The sequence below is a fragment of the Balaenoptera borealis genome (assembly GCF_965194805.1).
Source record: "Balaenoptera borealis genome assembly, chromosome: 3".
NCBI classification, from domain to species: domain Eukaryota; kingdom Metazoa; phylum Chordata; class Mammalia; order Artiodactyla; family Balaenopteridae; genus Balaenoptera; species Balaenoptera borealis.
Genome location: NC_138866.1, coordinates 84,110,146 through 84,124,085, shown reverse-complemented (window position 1 = coordinate 84,124,085; position 13,940 = coordinate 84,110,146). Strand labels below are relative to the sequence as shown.

Sequence of the window (13,940 nt, the reverse complement as noted above, 5' to 3'; positions counted from 1 at the left end):
ATAGCAGTCAGGATGGTGGGAACTATCCCTTTTCCGGATGGAGCTGATGATTGGTGGGGGCAGTTTCACGGTTATTACTGCTCATATAGTGGCCATCTCCGCTACATCTGAGAAAAGGTTACGTTGATACTTCTGGCTCCTCTCAAGTGAAGTCCCCCTATGTCTCCTGTGATTTCAAGTTAGCTAAGGAATTTGAGAAGAGTGTGTCTTAAAATAGTTTTGTACTCTCATGTAAGTTCCTGCATATCCCTAATTTTGTCAAGACCAGAATCCATGAACCAGTGGACTAGTTGCTGTGGTTATAAAAAACTGTCCAAAGTGAAGAAGAAAACCAGGAGAACACTCTGATTCCAAAGTTAAGGGAAGACGGTATTTCAAGAATAGAGATGAATACAGTTGAAAAGTGGAATTTAAAAAAAATTTAACTTTTTATTTTGAACTAATGTTAGGCTTACAGAGAAGGTGCAAAAAAGATTTCCTGTGTTTATTTTCACCCAGCTTCCCCAACGTTAACATCTTACATAACCTTAGTATAGTTATCGAAACAAGGGAATTACCATTAGTACAATATTACGAACTAAATTAGAGACATTATACAAATGTCACCCGTTTTCCCACCAATGTCCCTTTTTCTTTACAGGATCCTTTCCAGGACTCCACATTAGATTTACTTGTTATTTCTTCCCAGTCTCTAGCAGTCTGCAGTTGTCTTCAGGTCTTTCCTTGTCCTTCATTATCTTGACAGTTTTGAAGAGTATTGATCAATTCTCTTTTGGAAAGTCCCCCAATTTCAGATTGTCTAATTCTTTTTTTTTTTTTTTTTTAAAGGAATTCCTTTATTTTTATTATTTATTTATTTATTTATTTATTTTTGGCTGTGTTGGGTCTTCGTTTCTGTGCGAGGGCTTTCTCTAGTTGCGGCAAGTGGGGGCCACTCTTCATCGCGGTGCGCGGGCCTCTCACTACCGTGGCCTCTCTTGTTGCGGAGCACAAGCTCCAGATGCGCAGGCTCAGTAGTTGTGGCTCACGGGCCCAGTTGCTCCTTGGCATGTGGGATCTTCCCAGACCAGGGCTTGAACCCGTGTCCCCTGCATTGGCAGGCAGATTCTCAACCACTGCACCACCAGGGAAGCCCATCTAATTCTTTTTTCATGATTGGAATGAGATTATACATTTTCAGCAAGAATACCACAGAAATGATACTGTGTCCTTCTCAATGCAAAATATCAAGGGGTTCATGATGTAAATATGTCTTGTTACTGATGATGTTCATCTTGATCACTTGGTTAAAGTGGTTTGCTGAGTATCATCATTTTTTAAAAAAATTAATTTTTTTGCTGCTTTGGGTCTTTGTTGCTGTGCACGGGCTTTCTCTAGTTGCAGTGAGCGGGGTATACTCTTTGTTGCAGTGCGTGGGCTTCTCATTGTGGTGGCTTCTCTTGTTGAGAAGCACAGGCTCTAGGTGTGTGGGCTTCAGTAGTTGGGGCACGCAGCCTCAGTAGTTGTGGCTCGTGGGCTCTAGAGTGCAGGCTCGGTAGTTGTGGCCCATGGGCTTAGCTGCTCTGTGGCATGTGGGATCTTCCCAGACCAGGGATCAAACCCGTTTCCCCTTCGCTGGCAGGAGGATTCTTAACCACTGTGCCACCAGGGAAGTCCCTCACCATTATTAAGTTACTATCTTTCCCTTTGTGCTAAAATGTATCTTGGGTGAAACACTTTGAATCTATGTAAATCCTGTTTCCCCTCCAATTTTCACCTACTAATTTAGCATCCATCTGTGGATCTTGTCTGCAAGTTATTACTGCAGTGTTTGCCTAGTGGTGATTTTTGTTATCCCTCTTTCCTTCTCCATTTATTAATTGGAATTCTACTCTAAGAAAGAGTTGTCCCTTCTCTCCCATCCATTTAAATAACCAATTATTTGTATCAGTATGGATGCATGAACATTAAAAATAAATACCTATGGGTCCATGGGTCATAATGCAATATTGTCATTATTTATTTTGTTGCTTTGGCCATTAGGAGCTCTTTCAGGTTGGCTGCTGTGTTCTTGTGACATCCTTTTTTAAGCATTATTTCCTGGCATCACAATATATTCCAGGCTCATCTGGTAGTTTCCCTGCCTCAGCCTAGGAATCAGTTATTTCTCCAAGGTTCTCCTTGTTCTTTTTATTGGAGAATGGTGTTTAGAAATCAAGATCTGCTAGGTATCCTCATTGCTTCTAAATACTCTCAGCAGAGAGAACTAGGACATATATGTTTATTAATTCACACATACACACCGATCTATATTTCTGTACCTATTTTACATATATTAAAAACCATGAGTTTATACAGATACCTCAGATTCCAATCCAACACCACAGGCTTCATTTTAGCTTTCCCCTCTTCCTTACTTAATAACTTTTTTCTACAACAGTGAGAAACACAGCTCATGATCTACAATATATTTGCTTAATTCTAACATGCATACTGGAGAGAAATACTTACGATGTGGATCACAGAATTTATGTACAGTTCAGTTGGTTTATTCTTAGGTATCCAGTCAAGATACTGTTTCCCTCAGTACTTAGGTGAGTTCTTTTCCTCCCCACCCCCTGTAGAGTCGCTGTGTTACTCATCTGTAAAACAGTTAAATTCATTCCTTAGTGTTTATATTCAGTTTTGGGTCTTTCCTCTACCCTGACACATAGTGGGTTTTGTTTTTGTTTATTGCTTTATTATTGGAAATAAAATACATATCCTAAATTGCACAGTTTCCTCAAAATTATCATTAAATGATCTGTTTTATTTTTTAATGTATTTTAAACATTACTAATAAAATTGAATATTGCATATTGAATGATTTTTCTTAATATTATGAACAGTTTTTAAAGAAAGCCAAAGAGATTCCTTTATTTGGATAGAAAACAGAAAATGTTACAATGAACTGTAAAATAAAATCAAGATATTTCTGGAAAACATTAAATCTCAATTTAAATCCAAATTACAAAGAAATTGTGGATGAAATTTTATGTGAGGTCCTAAATCTCTGAGGCAAAGAATGTACAAAGACTTTCAATCAATGCAAGATCAGGGAATTCCCTGGCACTCCAGTGGTTAGGACTCCAAGCTTCCACTCGGCCCGGGTTTGATCCCTGGTCAGGGAATTAGGATCCCACAAGCCACACAGCAAGGCCAAAAAAAAAAAAAGAAAAAGAGAATGCAAGACTGTATTAGAGATTAGAAAAAACTGGACTTTAATGTGAAAGTCATAGATGAAAGATGAGAGTTGTACATCAAAAGTTCTAGAACAGAACTGGGGGGGCAGGCAGAATAATGGCCTTCCCCCAAGGATGCCCACAAAACCTGTGAATATATTAGGTTACAGACAAAGGGGAATTAAGGTTGCAGGTGAGCTAAAAGCTGCTGATCAGTTGATTTTAAAATAGGGAGTTTATCCTAGATTATCTGGGTGGGCCTGTTGTAGTTACAAGGATCCTTAAAAGGGTAAGAGTTGGTCAGATATGACATGAGAAGGACCCAACCTACCATTGCTGGCTTTGAGATGGAAGAAGGGAGCCAGGAGCCCAGGAATGCAAGTAGCCTCTGGAAGCTGGAAAAGGAAACAAATTCTTCTCTAGAGCCCCCAGAAAGTAAGGCAGCCCTGCCAACACCTTGATTTTAGCCCAGTTTGAGACCCGAGTCAGACTTCTGACTTACAGAATTGTAAGATAGTAAGTTTGTGTTAAGCCACTATATTTGTGGTAATTTGTTAGCACAGCAATAGAAAACAAATACAACAGACAACCTACACGTCTGAAATTTAAAGGACTCTACAACTTGGTCCCTCCGCAGCTTACTGACTTTTCCCCCTTTACTCTTTTCCTTTTGATTTATGCTCCAATCAGCTGGTTGTTACTCAAATATTATCCTAGTTGGTTTTAGGTGTTTATGTTTTTGGGTATGTGAAACATATGGTTCTAAGAGACAGTCCTATATAAAAATATCTGCCGCTCCTTTGTCAATCCTGCTACCTTGTTCCCATCCTCCCCTTCTTGCCACCCTTCTCATATAGGACATCATTCACCTTAACTTCTGGTTTATCCCCCCCCTGAAAAATGAGCAGGTATTTGTGTGTTTTATGTCCCCTTCTTTCTTTCACAAAGGGTATATTGTACTTTTGCCTTTTAGCAAAATTAACTTTTCAAAGTCCAGCGAATTTGGCACAAGAAGGCTACTTAGTGACCTTAAGCAAATGCTGTTCTGCTTACATGCTAAGGGCCAGGCTGAAATGAATTAAAACATGAGACATGAGGGAACGGAAAGAGAATAGATAACTTTCAACAAGTTCTTCTAATCCTTATCTGCGGTTAGGCTCTACACTAGGTACTTCTCATCACAGATGCTGGTAACTGAATTGCATTAACTTTAGTAAATGTGGGCAGTAGGGGGCGCAAACTATGGAGTTGGCACAGACAAGTCAAATTAGTCCCTTTTTAGAGGCTCATTGGGTGAGTGTTAGAATAGGGAGGCATTTCTGATGGCAGGTCTGTGTGTTTCCAAGTGCTTGAATCCTAAAGCCTTCACCTTGGCGCCTTGCCCAAATATGCCACAGCATCGCAGTCTTGGTCGCTGAGCCTAAAGTGGAGCCCCAAACTACTGTTAAGAGTGGTTCTACAGAGCAGGCGCTTCCCCACAATATACAACCCCACCCAAAGGGGCCAAAAACAGGATAAAATATCACACCCGAGCCTATACTTTCCCTCAAGTGAACTCAGCAGTGTTTGGTAGCCCCTAACAAACTAATCACAAGCACCAGCCCCCATCTCCTGCCTGCGGGAACGAACATTCCCAGCATCCCGGGCCGTTTCGACTGACGTTACTTCCGGGAAAAGTAACCTTTCTTTGGCGGTTGCAGACCTGGAGAGATCTCGCGACACTTGCTCCCGCGAGATCTGCTTGCTCACTCTAGCGATGACATCCTCCTCCTCCTCCCCGCCGCCTTTCGGCAATCTTCGGCAGTCCCAGCCCCGACCAATCTGCACTCAGATGGCATGGATCAGGATCTCCCCCCGAACCCCGGTCCGCGCGGGGCGTCAGGCTGTAGCGGCGGGGTGCGAGCTGCACGAGGCCGACCACAGCGGCACTGCGGACGGCCACGGGCTGGCGACGAGCAGTGAGCGTGGGCGGGGCAGGGGTAAGCCCGCTGAATAGCGGCTCGATTGTTCTGGCCTGGCTATGGCGCCTCTCCTCCCCCCCGCCATGGCTCCCCGTGTCCCTGCTCCGCTCCTCTCAGTGAGTGAAAGTGGCCGCCGCCGCCGCCGGCCCAGCGCCCGCAGCCGCCTCAGCGCCGCCGCCATCTTGGGGTCCCAGGAGCCGCCGAGGGAGCGAGCTAGGAGCGTCCACGCCCAACGCAGTCACCGTCCCACGGCCTCAGAGAGCGAACCGCGGCTCCATCGTCGGCGGGGCGACCCCCCCCTCCGGACCCCGCCCGCACCCCGCCCCCCCTCCGCCGCCGCCGCGGCGGCGGGGCCCGGCGGCCCGAGGTGAGGCGACTAGACGTGGGCGGGCGAACGGAAGGGGGGGTTGTGTAGGCCCCGTTGCGCCCCTCTCTGTGGGAGACGACTGGGCCGCGTCTTAAAGGGGCCGTCGCCCCCGGCCCTTGGATTTGTTGGGGTTAGTAGGGAGGATGGGTGTGGACACTCCCCGAAGGCTTGGGACCTCAGGGACCTGGGCCTCGTCCTTCCCCTCTCCTACCTCTGGAGACCCAGGGTCACGCGGTGACCTCAGACAGCTGAGGAAGCCCGTGGGGCGCCCACACGTGGGGAGTGTGTTAGACCAGGTGCACGTGGGACCCGGTGGGGCGGTGTCGGGCTAACACGTGTGTGGGTTTGGGGTGGGGAGGGGCAGGGCGGGGGCTGGTTGGGCTCGAGTGGGAACCTGGTGAGGGTTGCTGTATCTGTCCTTTTAAACAAATGAGCTAAAGGGCTTGATAGTGTGTCAGTTTATGGTGAGCAAGTTGGGATCTGGGTGAATGGTGCATGCTGTTTGTTGGTGTTGGGTGGGGGCAGCCTAACACGTGCACAGACATAGGAGTGTGTAGGTGTCACCCCTTCTAGTCTTTTTGGCTTTTGTAGGGCGTCTAGGCAAATGTCATCCAGTTTGACGTTCCTTCTTGAGCTTGCTGTTGAAAACAACTACTTCCGTAAGTGGAAGCCCCCTACAGTTTAGGAGTGGGAGATTCTAAGAAGGCACTCACTATTTTAGTTTAACAGCCAACTGTGCCGAATTCTTTGATTCAGACACTGTCTAGTTTTATGTTCGTGTACTTGTTGGTAGAATGGGAGAAGAATTAGGAGGTTGACTTTGCTAACATCACAGGTAACCAGCTTACTTTTCCAGTCGATGACTTTCATGATTTCCTTTTCCAAGGAAATCTTCACTGTGGTTTACAAGTGGTGGCTTTTTGTTATTTGTCTTTAAAGTAACACCTTTATTGAGGTATATAATTCACATACCAAAAAGCTCAGCCTTTTAAAGTGTACAGTTCCATGATTTTTAGTATACTGATAGAGTTGTACAGCTGTCACTGCTATCTAACTCATCACTCCAAAAAGAAAGCCCCCTTAGTGGTTACTCCCCACTTCCCTTCCCCCAGCCCCTAGCAACCACTAGTCTCTTTTCTGTCTTTGTAGATTTGCCTATTCTGGATCTTTCGTATAAACAGAATCATAGAATATGTGTCCCTTTGTGGCTGTCTTCTTTCACTTAACCATGTGTTCAAGGCTCATCCATGTTGTGGCATGTATCAGCACTTCGTTCCTTTTTATTGCCAAATAGTATTCCAACTCTGGTTGTGTTTTATGCTTGAAATTCTCAAGCTCTTGCTATAAAACATTAAGTTGAGATTACTATATATGGTAAAAGTTGCATACTTACCAGATTCTAAAATGAATTTGTACTTTTAAGGATTACATTCCATTATTTTAGTTTACTATGTTTTTTTCCTCTACATTTTGTTTCAGAAGAATCAGAATCAGTTTTTAAAGGTCTGTGTTTTTTAATAGGAAATAACTGTAAAGAGCACAAATATGATTAGAAAGTTTATGACTAATAAAAACGTTTTGAGTACATCAAGGTGGAAATGTGATTAAATCTCAGCAACAGACCATAAACTATGGTGTTACAGTTTCACTTAGTGAAAGTTTGTCATAGTACTACCAAGGGAAGGTATCATAACAGCCTTTGACTGCTGTTAACTTGTGTAGACATAGGACTAGGGAAGTACTAATAGACGTCTTTTCTGCCCACAATGTTAAAACTGGCTTGGAGATTTAACATGTCAACATAAAAGTTCACACAAAATACAAATGCTGGGATGCAGTGAATTTTAGAGTGGACAGAATGGGGTAAGGTTAATAGGAACCTTTGTGTAGGAAAATAAGTGAAGTTGTTGACAAGTTTTAAAGTTGCATCTTAAGCATAAGAATTTTGATATGATAGGCTGTAGCCTGCAGAAGATAAGAGCTTAGTCGTTAATACTTACTAAACACCTTATATGGGCACTGATCCTATTCATGAGGGCCTCTGTTCTACCTAATACCATCACCTTGGAGGTTAGGATTTCAATACATGAGTTGGGGAGGTGGGGGGACACAAACATTTGGACCATAGCTGTACATTAAGTCAGAACTTCATTTGTACAAGCACTGGATTCACTTGCTAATCATAATACAGTAGGTTTGCGTAGGGTTGAAAAGTTGGTCACAAAGAAGTTTAATGCCTGGGCTTAATAAGTACATAAGAGAGATTTCCATGTGTGTTAGGTTAGAAGTAGGAGATCAGTAATAGCAAATGTAATTGACAAATTAGATACGAAAAAATCGCTGGGACTAAATGGTATCCTTTTTGCCATGCCATGCAGCTTGTGGGATTTTAGTTCCCCAACCAGGGATTGAACCTGCACCCTTGATAGTGAAAGGGCAGAGTCCTAACTACTGGAGCATCAGGGAATTCCCCATATTTTTAACAAACTAGAGGACAGTGAGTAAACTGTGTGACATGCCTTTGTAAACCTTCGTTACCAAGGATTGACAGATTGTCTGATGGTCTCTGGAGTAGCATTCTTACATTATTTATGTGCCCTAAACCCCTTTGTAGTCTAAAGAAACCTGTGAACCCCTTTTTATAAAAAGAATATGACTTTTTAACTGTGTGAAATATAGTTCACATTAAAAAAACTTATTTATGATATAAGAAATTTGCTTTTTATTACTAAATAACAACTAGTGATAGTCCTGCTAATACTGCTGTGGTACCTACATTCAGAATTGAAGGAAATGTTAGTTTCAATTATAGGTTAGTGAAAATAAGGATGTAAGTTGTTTCCATCCAAATTCTTGGACCCCAGTTTAAAGAGCCTTTGCCCTGGAGAGTCCCGGACACATAGCTAAGTCATTTCATATGCAGCAAACCAGAGGTTTCCATAAGAAGTAGTAGCATTATTGGCTCAACTTCACGTTCACATGAACAGGACTTCTTAGGGGAAGAGCAAGTGATAATTTAGCTGAAGAGAAACTTGATAGTATAATAGAAAGAGATTGGTTTTGGACTTAAAAAGACTTGAGTTAGAGTCCGGCTTAGCACTGGGTAAGTCAGTGAACTTTTTTTTTTTTTAAATAAATTTATTTATTTATTTTTGGCTGCGTTGGGTCTTTGTTGCTCTGCACGCCGGCTTTCTCTAGTTGTGGTGAGCAGGGGCTTCTTTTGTTGCGGAGCACGGGCTCTAGGCACGCGGGCTTCAGTAGTTGCGGCACGTGGGCTCTAGAGAGCAGGCTCAGTAGTTGTGGTGCACGGGCTTAGTTGCTCCACGGCATGTGGGATCTTCCCGGACCAGGGATTGAACCCATGTCCCCTGCATTGGCAGGCAGATTCTTAACCACTGCGCCACCAGGGAAGCCCTCAGTGAACTTTTTTGAGTTTCAGTTCTCCTTATCTGTAAAACGGGTACAATAATTTTCACTTCTGAGATTAAATGACATCAACTATAAGACAGCATATTGAGGAATGTTAGTTTATTTTCATCTTTGAAGAACATATAAAAAACTTTGACATACATTTAGTTTTGATTTGGAAGAGGGGAAACTTACAGTAGGAAAGAACAACATGTATGTCATATAGGGTTTTCTCAGGGTATTCATGTATAGTGTTCACGTTTTTGTAATGATACTAAAATTATTCATATTTCTTGTAAGTATGAACAAGTAGGCTGCCTCTGGTTTTGCATGTGACAGCTACCTTTTCTGGGCAAGAAGTTAGTAGCTGGGTAGGATAAACTGTGGGTAAATCTTTCATTCCTTGTGCATGAACAGAAAAATGGCTAGTGAACATCAATGTGGTAAAAAGAATACTGGGCCAAGTGGTCAGTTTATCGCTGAGATTGTTGCCTGAATGTTACCAGAAAGTCCATCAAAATGTTAGTCACTCCTGAGAGAGGTATGAAAAATAAAATTTAGAAATGGACTGTATTATCTTGGTAGGAAACCACAGTACATCCACGCTTAGACTATTAAATTATTGCACCTCAAGGAAGAACAAATTAAGCAGGGGGGAGGTTTCCAGTATAAATGATGAAGGCAATGGTGATGCTTTCATATGAAGATAAAGAAATTTGACTCTGCAATGGAGTGATGAAGACTGAGATGGACTATGATTAAATTGTATTAAATTAGGAAAAACGTGAAGAATAATCTGAAAATTAGAACTAGCTTGAAAGATGAAAATTGTTTGACAGGTGTGTAATGAGTGGTTTGTTTATGAAACTTAATAGCACAGAAAGTGGTTAAAGCTCAAGAAGAGACCAGACCCAATTTAAAGGTTACAAAGCCAGAGACTTTTTTCCAGCCCTAGTTCACTTCAGGTCAACAAACCATTTAATGATACTTGAACCTAATGGTTTATGAAACTTCTTATTCTCTTCATTCATTCACTCAATAAATATTTATTGAACACATAGTGAATGCTCTTTGATCTCCCAACAGTGATTTGTTGAGCATCTGCCACACTCAAGGGACTGTGGTAGACTCTGTGAGGGGTGTACAAATGAGTTAAACCAGTTGTATGTATATGTATGGAGAGTACAGAGTTGCTCTGCAAAGAGAAACAGAATTATGCAAACTCTAAGTGCCATAGAGAAGTATAAACCTAAATGTTTCTCTTGAAGTGCTGATATAAATTACACTAGTACTTAGTTTTGTTGTTTTTTTTAATATATTGAGATATTCTTTTCATTTGTTTAAAGGCCCTAATCTGCCTTGTTAACAGAAGCATTGTAATCCAGTGGCCTTTTAGTATAGCCAGACCCCTTCTAGATTCTAGAGCCAGATGACCTGGGTTTGAATTTTAGCTCTTCCTCTTATTAATTGTGTGGCCTTTATTATAGCCAGACCCCTTCTAGATTCTAGAGCCAGATGACCTGGGTTTGAATTTTAGCTCTTCCTCTTATTAATTGTGTGGCCTCTGGAGAGCTGTTTAAGCCTCAGTTTATTCATCTGTTAATTTAAGATAATAGTAATACCTACTTCATAGAAGCCTGAAAGTGCTTAGAATGGTACCTGGCACATAGTGCTCTCAACAAGTGTTAGCTATAATTATAAGTACCATTTTGTTTTGACAGTTTGATCTAGAGTTTTAGTTTGTAAAGTATTGAAATCAGAACCTTTTTATTATGAGTAGAAAATAAATCTTTTTTTAGATAACGCAGGTAAAAATACATCAATAAAGAAAATCATTATAATGTGTTAACCTTTGTGTTTATGTAATAGAAATGTCTTTCTATTTAAGATTATAACTCAAAGAGGTGATGTTTTACAACATTAAACTTTTTAGTTCAGGGTTTAAATATTTCTGTCCAGGTTGTCATTCTAATGTTAGTAATAGTTTGCCTTTTTTAGAATCATTCTTAGAATATGCTAGTAAACCAGACTCTGCAGCAGGGCTTGCGAAAGGTTTTCTGTAAAGGGTCAAATAATAAATCTTAGGCTTTGCTGGTCATGCCTTCTCTGTTGCAGCTACTCAGCTCTGCCATTGTATTGCAAGAGCAGCCATAGTCAATATGTAAATGAATGAGTCGGGCTGTGTTCCAATAAAACTCTATTTATGGGAAGTGAAATTTTAATTTCATATAATTTTCGTATGTCCTGAAATATGGTTTTTTCCAATTATTTCTTAGCTGTCAGGATTTATAAAAATGGGCAGCAAGCTGGATTTGACATGCAGGCCATACTCTGCCAACTCTTGCTCTACAGTCTTGACTCTGCAACTCCCTGACTAGGTGATCTTGTGCTAGTTAATATTATTAAGCCTTTAATTCCATCCTTTAAATAGGGATAATACATAATAATGTTTACTTTATATATAGATTTGTTGGAATAAATGAGATAATCCATGTGAAGTGCTTAGCACCATCCCTGACACAAAGTAAGTGTTTAATGAATGCTATAAATTATTACCATCTGTTGAATCCCCCTCATTTTACAATGAGGCTCTTGGGACTCTGAAAGGATAACTGTTAGTCCTAAAGTCTGTGGCTTGTCAGTAGCATTAAACTTATAGCTCTTCAGCTTCTCTTTCTACCCAACCATGCTGCTTCCACAGAGGATTGTAATACCATTTAATGAAATTAAAATGCTGCTTGATAAAACTATTCTATTAGATATAGTAGTGGTGGATGGATGACATTATGCATTTGCCAAACTCATAGGGCTTTATAGCACGAAGAGTAAACTATAATGTGTCCAAATTAAGCGAAAATCATTTAGGAGGTTGAAGGATTCCAGGAAGGAATGCAGATTGTGACAAGAGAATCTAATGATATTACAAATGTATGAAACAACCTTACTAAAATGGGGAGGAAGGGAGTCCTGACCTGAGTAACCTTGGAAATGAGTGGAATCTAAGACAAGGAACTGCACATGAGCACTGCAGTCTAATTCATAAAATTTTGTTCTATGGGATTGCCACTTAATTCTGATACTGAAATACATATATATCACAATTGAACAATTAAGTAAATGGATGGCTGGAGACAGGCTTCTCACTGTTAGAGTGAGAATTTACAGATAAGCAAGGGGAGGAGGCTACAGTGTTCCTTGTGGTGATGGATTAGAGTAGGAGACATCAGTATGAACCCATGTTTAGCTTAATACAGACACAGATGGTTGCATATTGAAACATTTATAGACATGTACATACATGGGTTTATATACACACAGGTATATTTCTGTGCTCTGTCAGCTGAGAAGGTTAAAAGAAATCCAGGAGCATACCTAGTACCCACATCTTGTTTTTTAATACCATTATCCAATAAAAGGAACTAGAGCTCCTTGGAGAAATAGCTAATTGTAGGTTTGGGACAGGAAATATACAAGATGAGCCCAGAGCATCTTGTTGTGCCAGAAGGTAAGGAAGTGCTCCAGCTACTACCACCACCCCCACAACTCCACATTGATGAGGATATGTCAGAGGAGCACAGGGGCCAACTGAAAGAGCTCCCAGTGGCCCAAACTGGAACGATTTGAGCAGCAAAATGAACAAAGCATCATTGAATTATAACCCACAAAATAAAATCGATATTTATGAATCTGTGTTGGTCTAAATAAATGATTGAATAAATGAATATACTGCTTGGAATATACTTCATTAGCATGGCTTTTTATGCCCTGGGAGCCTCTGGCTTGTGGGAGGTCCTTCAGATTAAATATTGGAGTAGTTAAGTATGTGGGACTTTGGAGTCAGACTTCTTGGATTCCGATCCTGGCTCTGTCACTTTTGGCTGTGTGACCTTTGGGGGGGACCTTAATCTTAACTTTTTTTGTCTGTAAAATAGGGATTATAGTAGTATCTATGTCATAAAAGGATAAAATATGTGCACGTATATATGAAGTGTATATGCAAATAAAATATTCTGGCATGTGGCTCACAATAGAAAGTGTGTACATAGTCTCCTTATTACAGTTGAATTTGATACAACAAAATCAAAAATTTGGATTCCCAGTTGGAATACTTTGTGATGAAGTCCCTCCACCCCCAGGCTTCTTGAATAGTGGAAAAAGTGTTTATTGAACGCCTAGTTTGATGTAAACCTACCTGCCTTGTTCAAATTAACTGTGTATATTATATACTGAAGACAATGAGAGTAATTATATTTGGTGTTAATAAAATCATCACATCTAAGTGACCGAAATATCTGACAATTGAAAAGCAAGATCTATTTAGTGCACAATTCAACTCATGCTTATTTACAGATGGTTCGTCCCCAGGATGAATTACCTGAACTTTGATTTCTCAGACTTCCTATGGAGAACACAGTTTTAGACAACTTCTCTGTTACCACCCACACTAGTTAGTGTCTTCACTACAAAAATGAAAACTGACTTTTAGTACAGGAAAACTAAATAGAAAAGTGAATTTTGTAATATTGTCTGTTTATGAATATCTCTTAGCTTTTATTCTCAATTATAAACTCTCACCATCACTTTTGTAATGGTGGACAGTTAACTATATGGAACTAATAACTAAATGAGCGCAGCTCTTTGTGTGAATCTGTATTTTCACAAATATCTATCAAGTAAGCTAATGTTAACTTCTCTTCACTGAGGAATGAAGTGATTTGCTCAAGATTTTTGGGCTGTGGATTCAGTCGTTTAGTTTCTCTTTTACAGGAGCATATTTTTCTCAGCTGTCTCATTCCCTGAAAAAGGTAAGTGTTTTCATGGATTTAGCTGTACAAGTTGTTGAAGTCACTGATTCTTCAGTAAGAGGGATCTTTAGCAGTGTTTTCAAATTTTTAATTTGATAAATTGTTATTAATTCAGATTGGGTGCTATTCACCAGAAGAGTTATGAAATATACTAGGGACCTCTAACATAGCCTAACTTAAAACAAGTTTTAAAAAAAAA

At 40.6% G+C, this 13,940-nt stretch overlaps 1 protein-coding gene and 1 long non-coding RNA gene across 9 annotated transcripts in view; one reads left to right on the top strand and one right to left on the bottom strand.

The window, feature by feature from the left end:
* The window catches only part of LOC309626528, a 50,551-nt gene extending 44,364 nt beyond the window's left edge, over nucleotides 1–6,187 (bottom strand). For 4 of the 5 annotated variants that reach the window (XR_014243245.1, XR_014243246.1, XR_014243247.1 and 1 more), the window contains exons 1-3: nucleotides 4,903–5,012; nucleotides 3,532–3,595; nucleotides 2,491–2,621 (exon numbers count right to left, since the gene is read on the bottom strand). This is a non-coding gene — a long non-coding RNA (uncharacterized lncRNA). Of the gene's footprint in view, nucleotides 1–2,490; nucleotides 2,622–3,531; nucleotides 3,596–4,902; nucleotides 5,022–5,739 lie in introns of those variants that run through there. The other variant, XR_014243244.1, reaches the window with a different exon arrangement.
* Nucleotides 5,017–13,940, top strand: part of INO80 (INO80 complex ATPase subunit) — a 130,933-nt gene continuing 122,009 nt past the window's right edge. Inside the window, exon 1 of one of the 4 annotated variants that reach the window (XM_082387218.1) lies at nucleotides 5,017–5,528. The gene's annotated coding sequence lies outside the window, so the exon portion shown is untranslated. The remainder of the gene's footprint in view (nucleotides 5,529–13,940) is intronic. The other 3 variants (XM_082387216.1, XM_082387217.1, XM_082387215.1) reach the window with 3 other exon arrangements.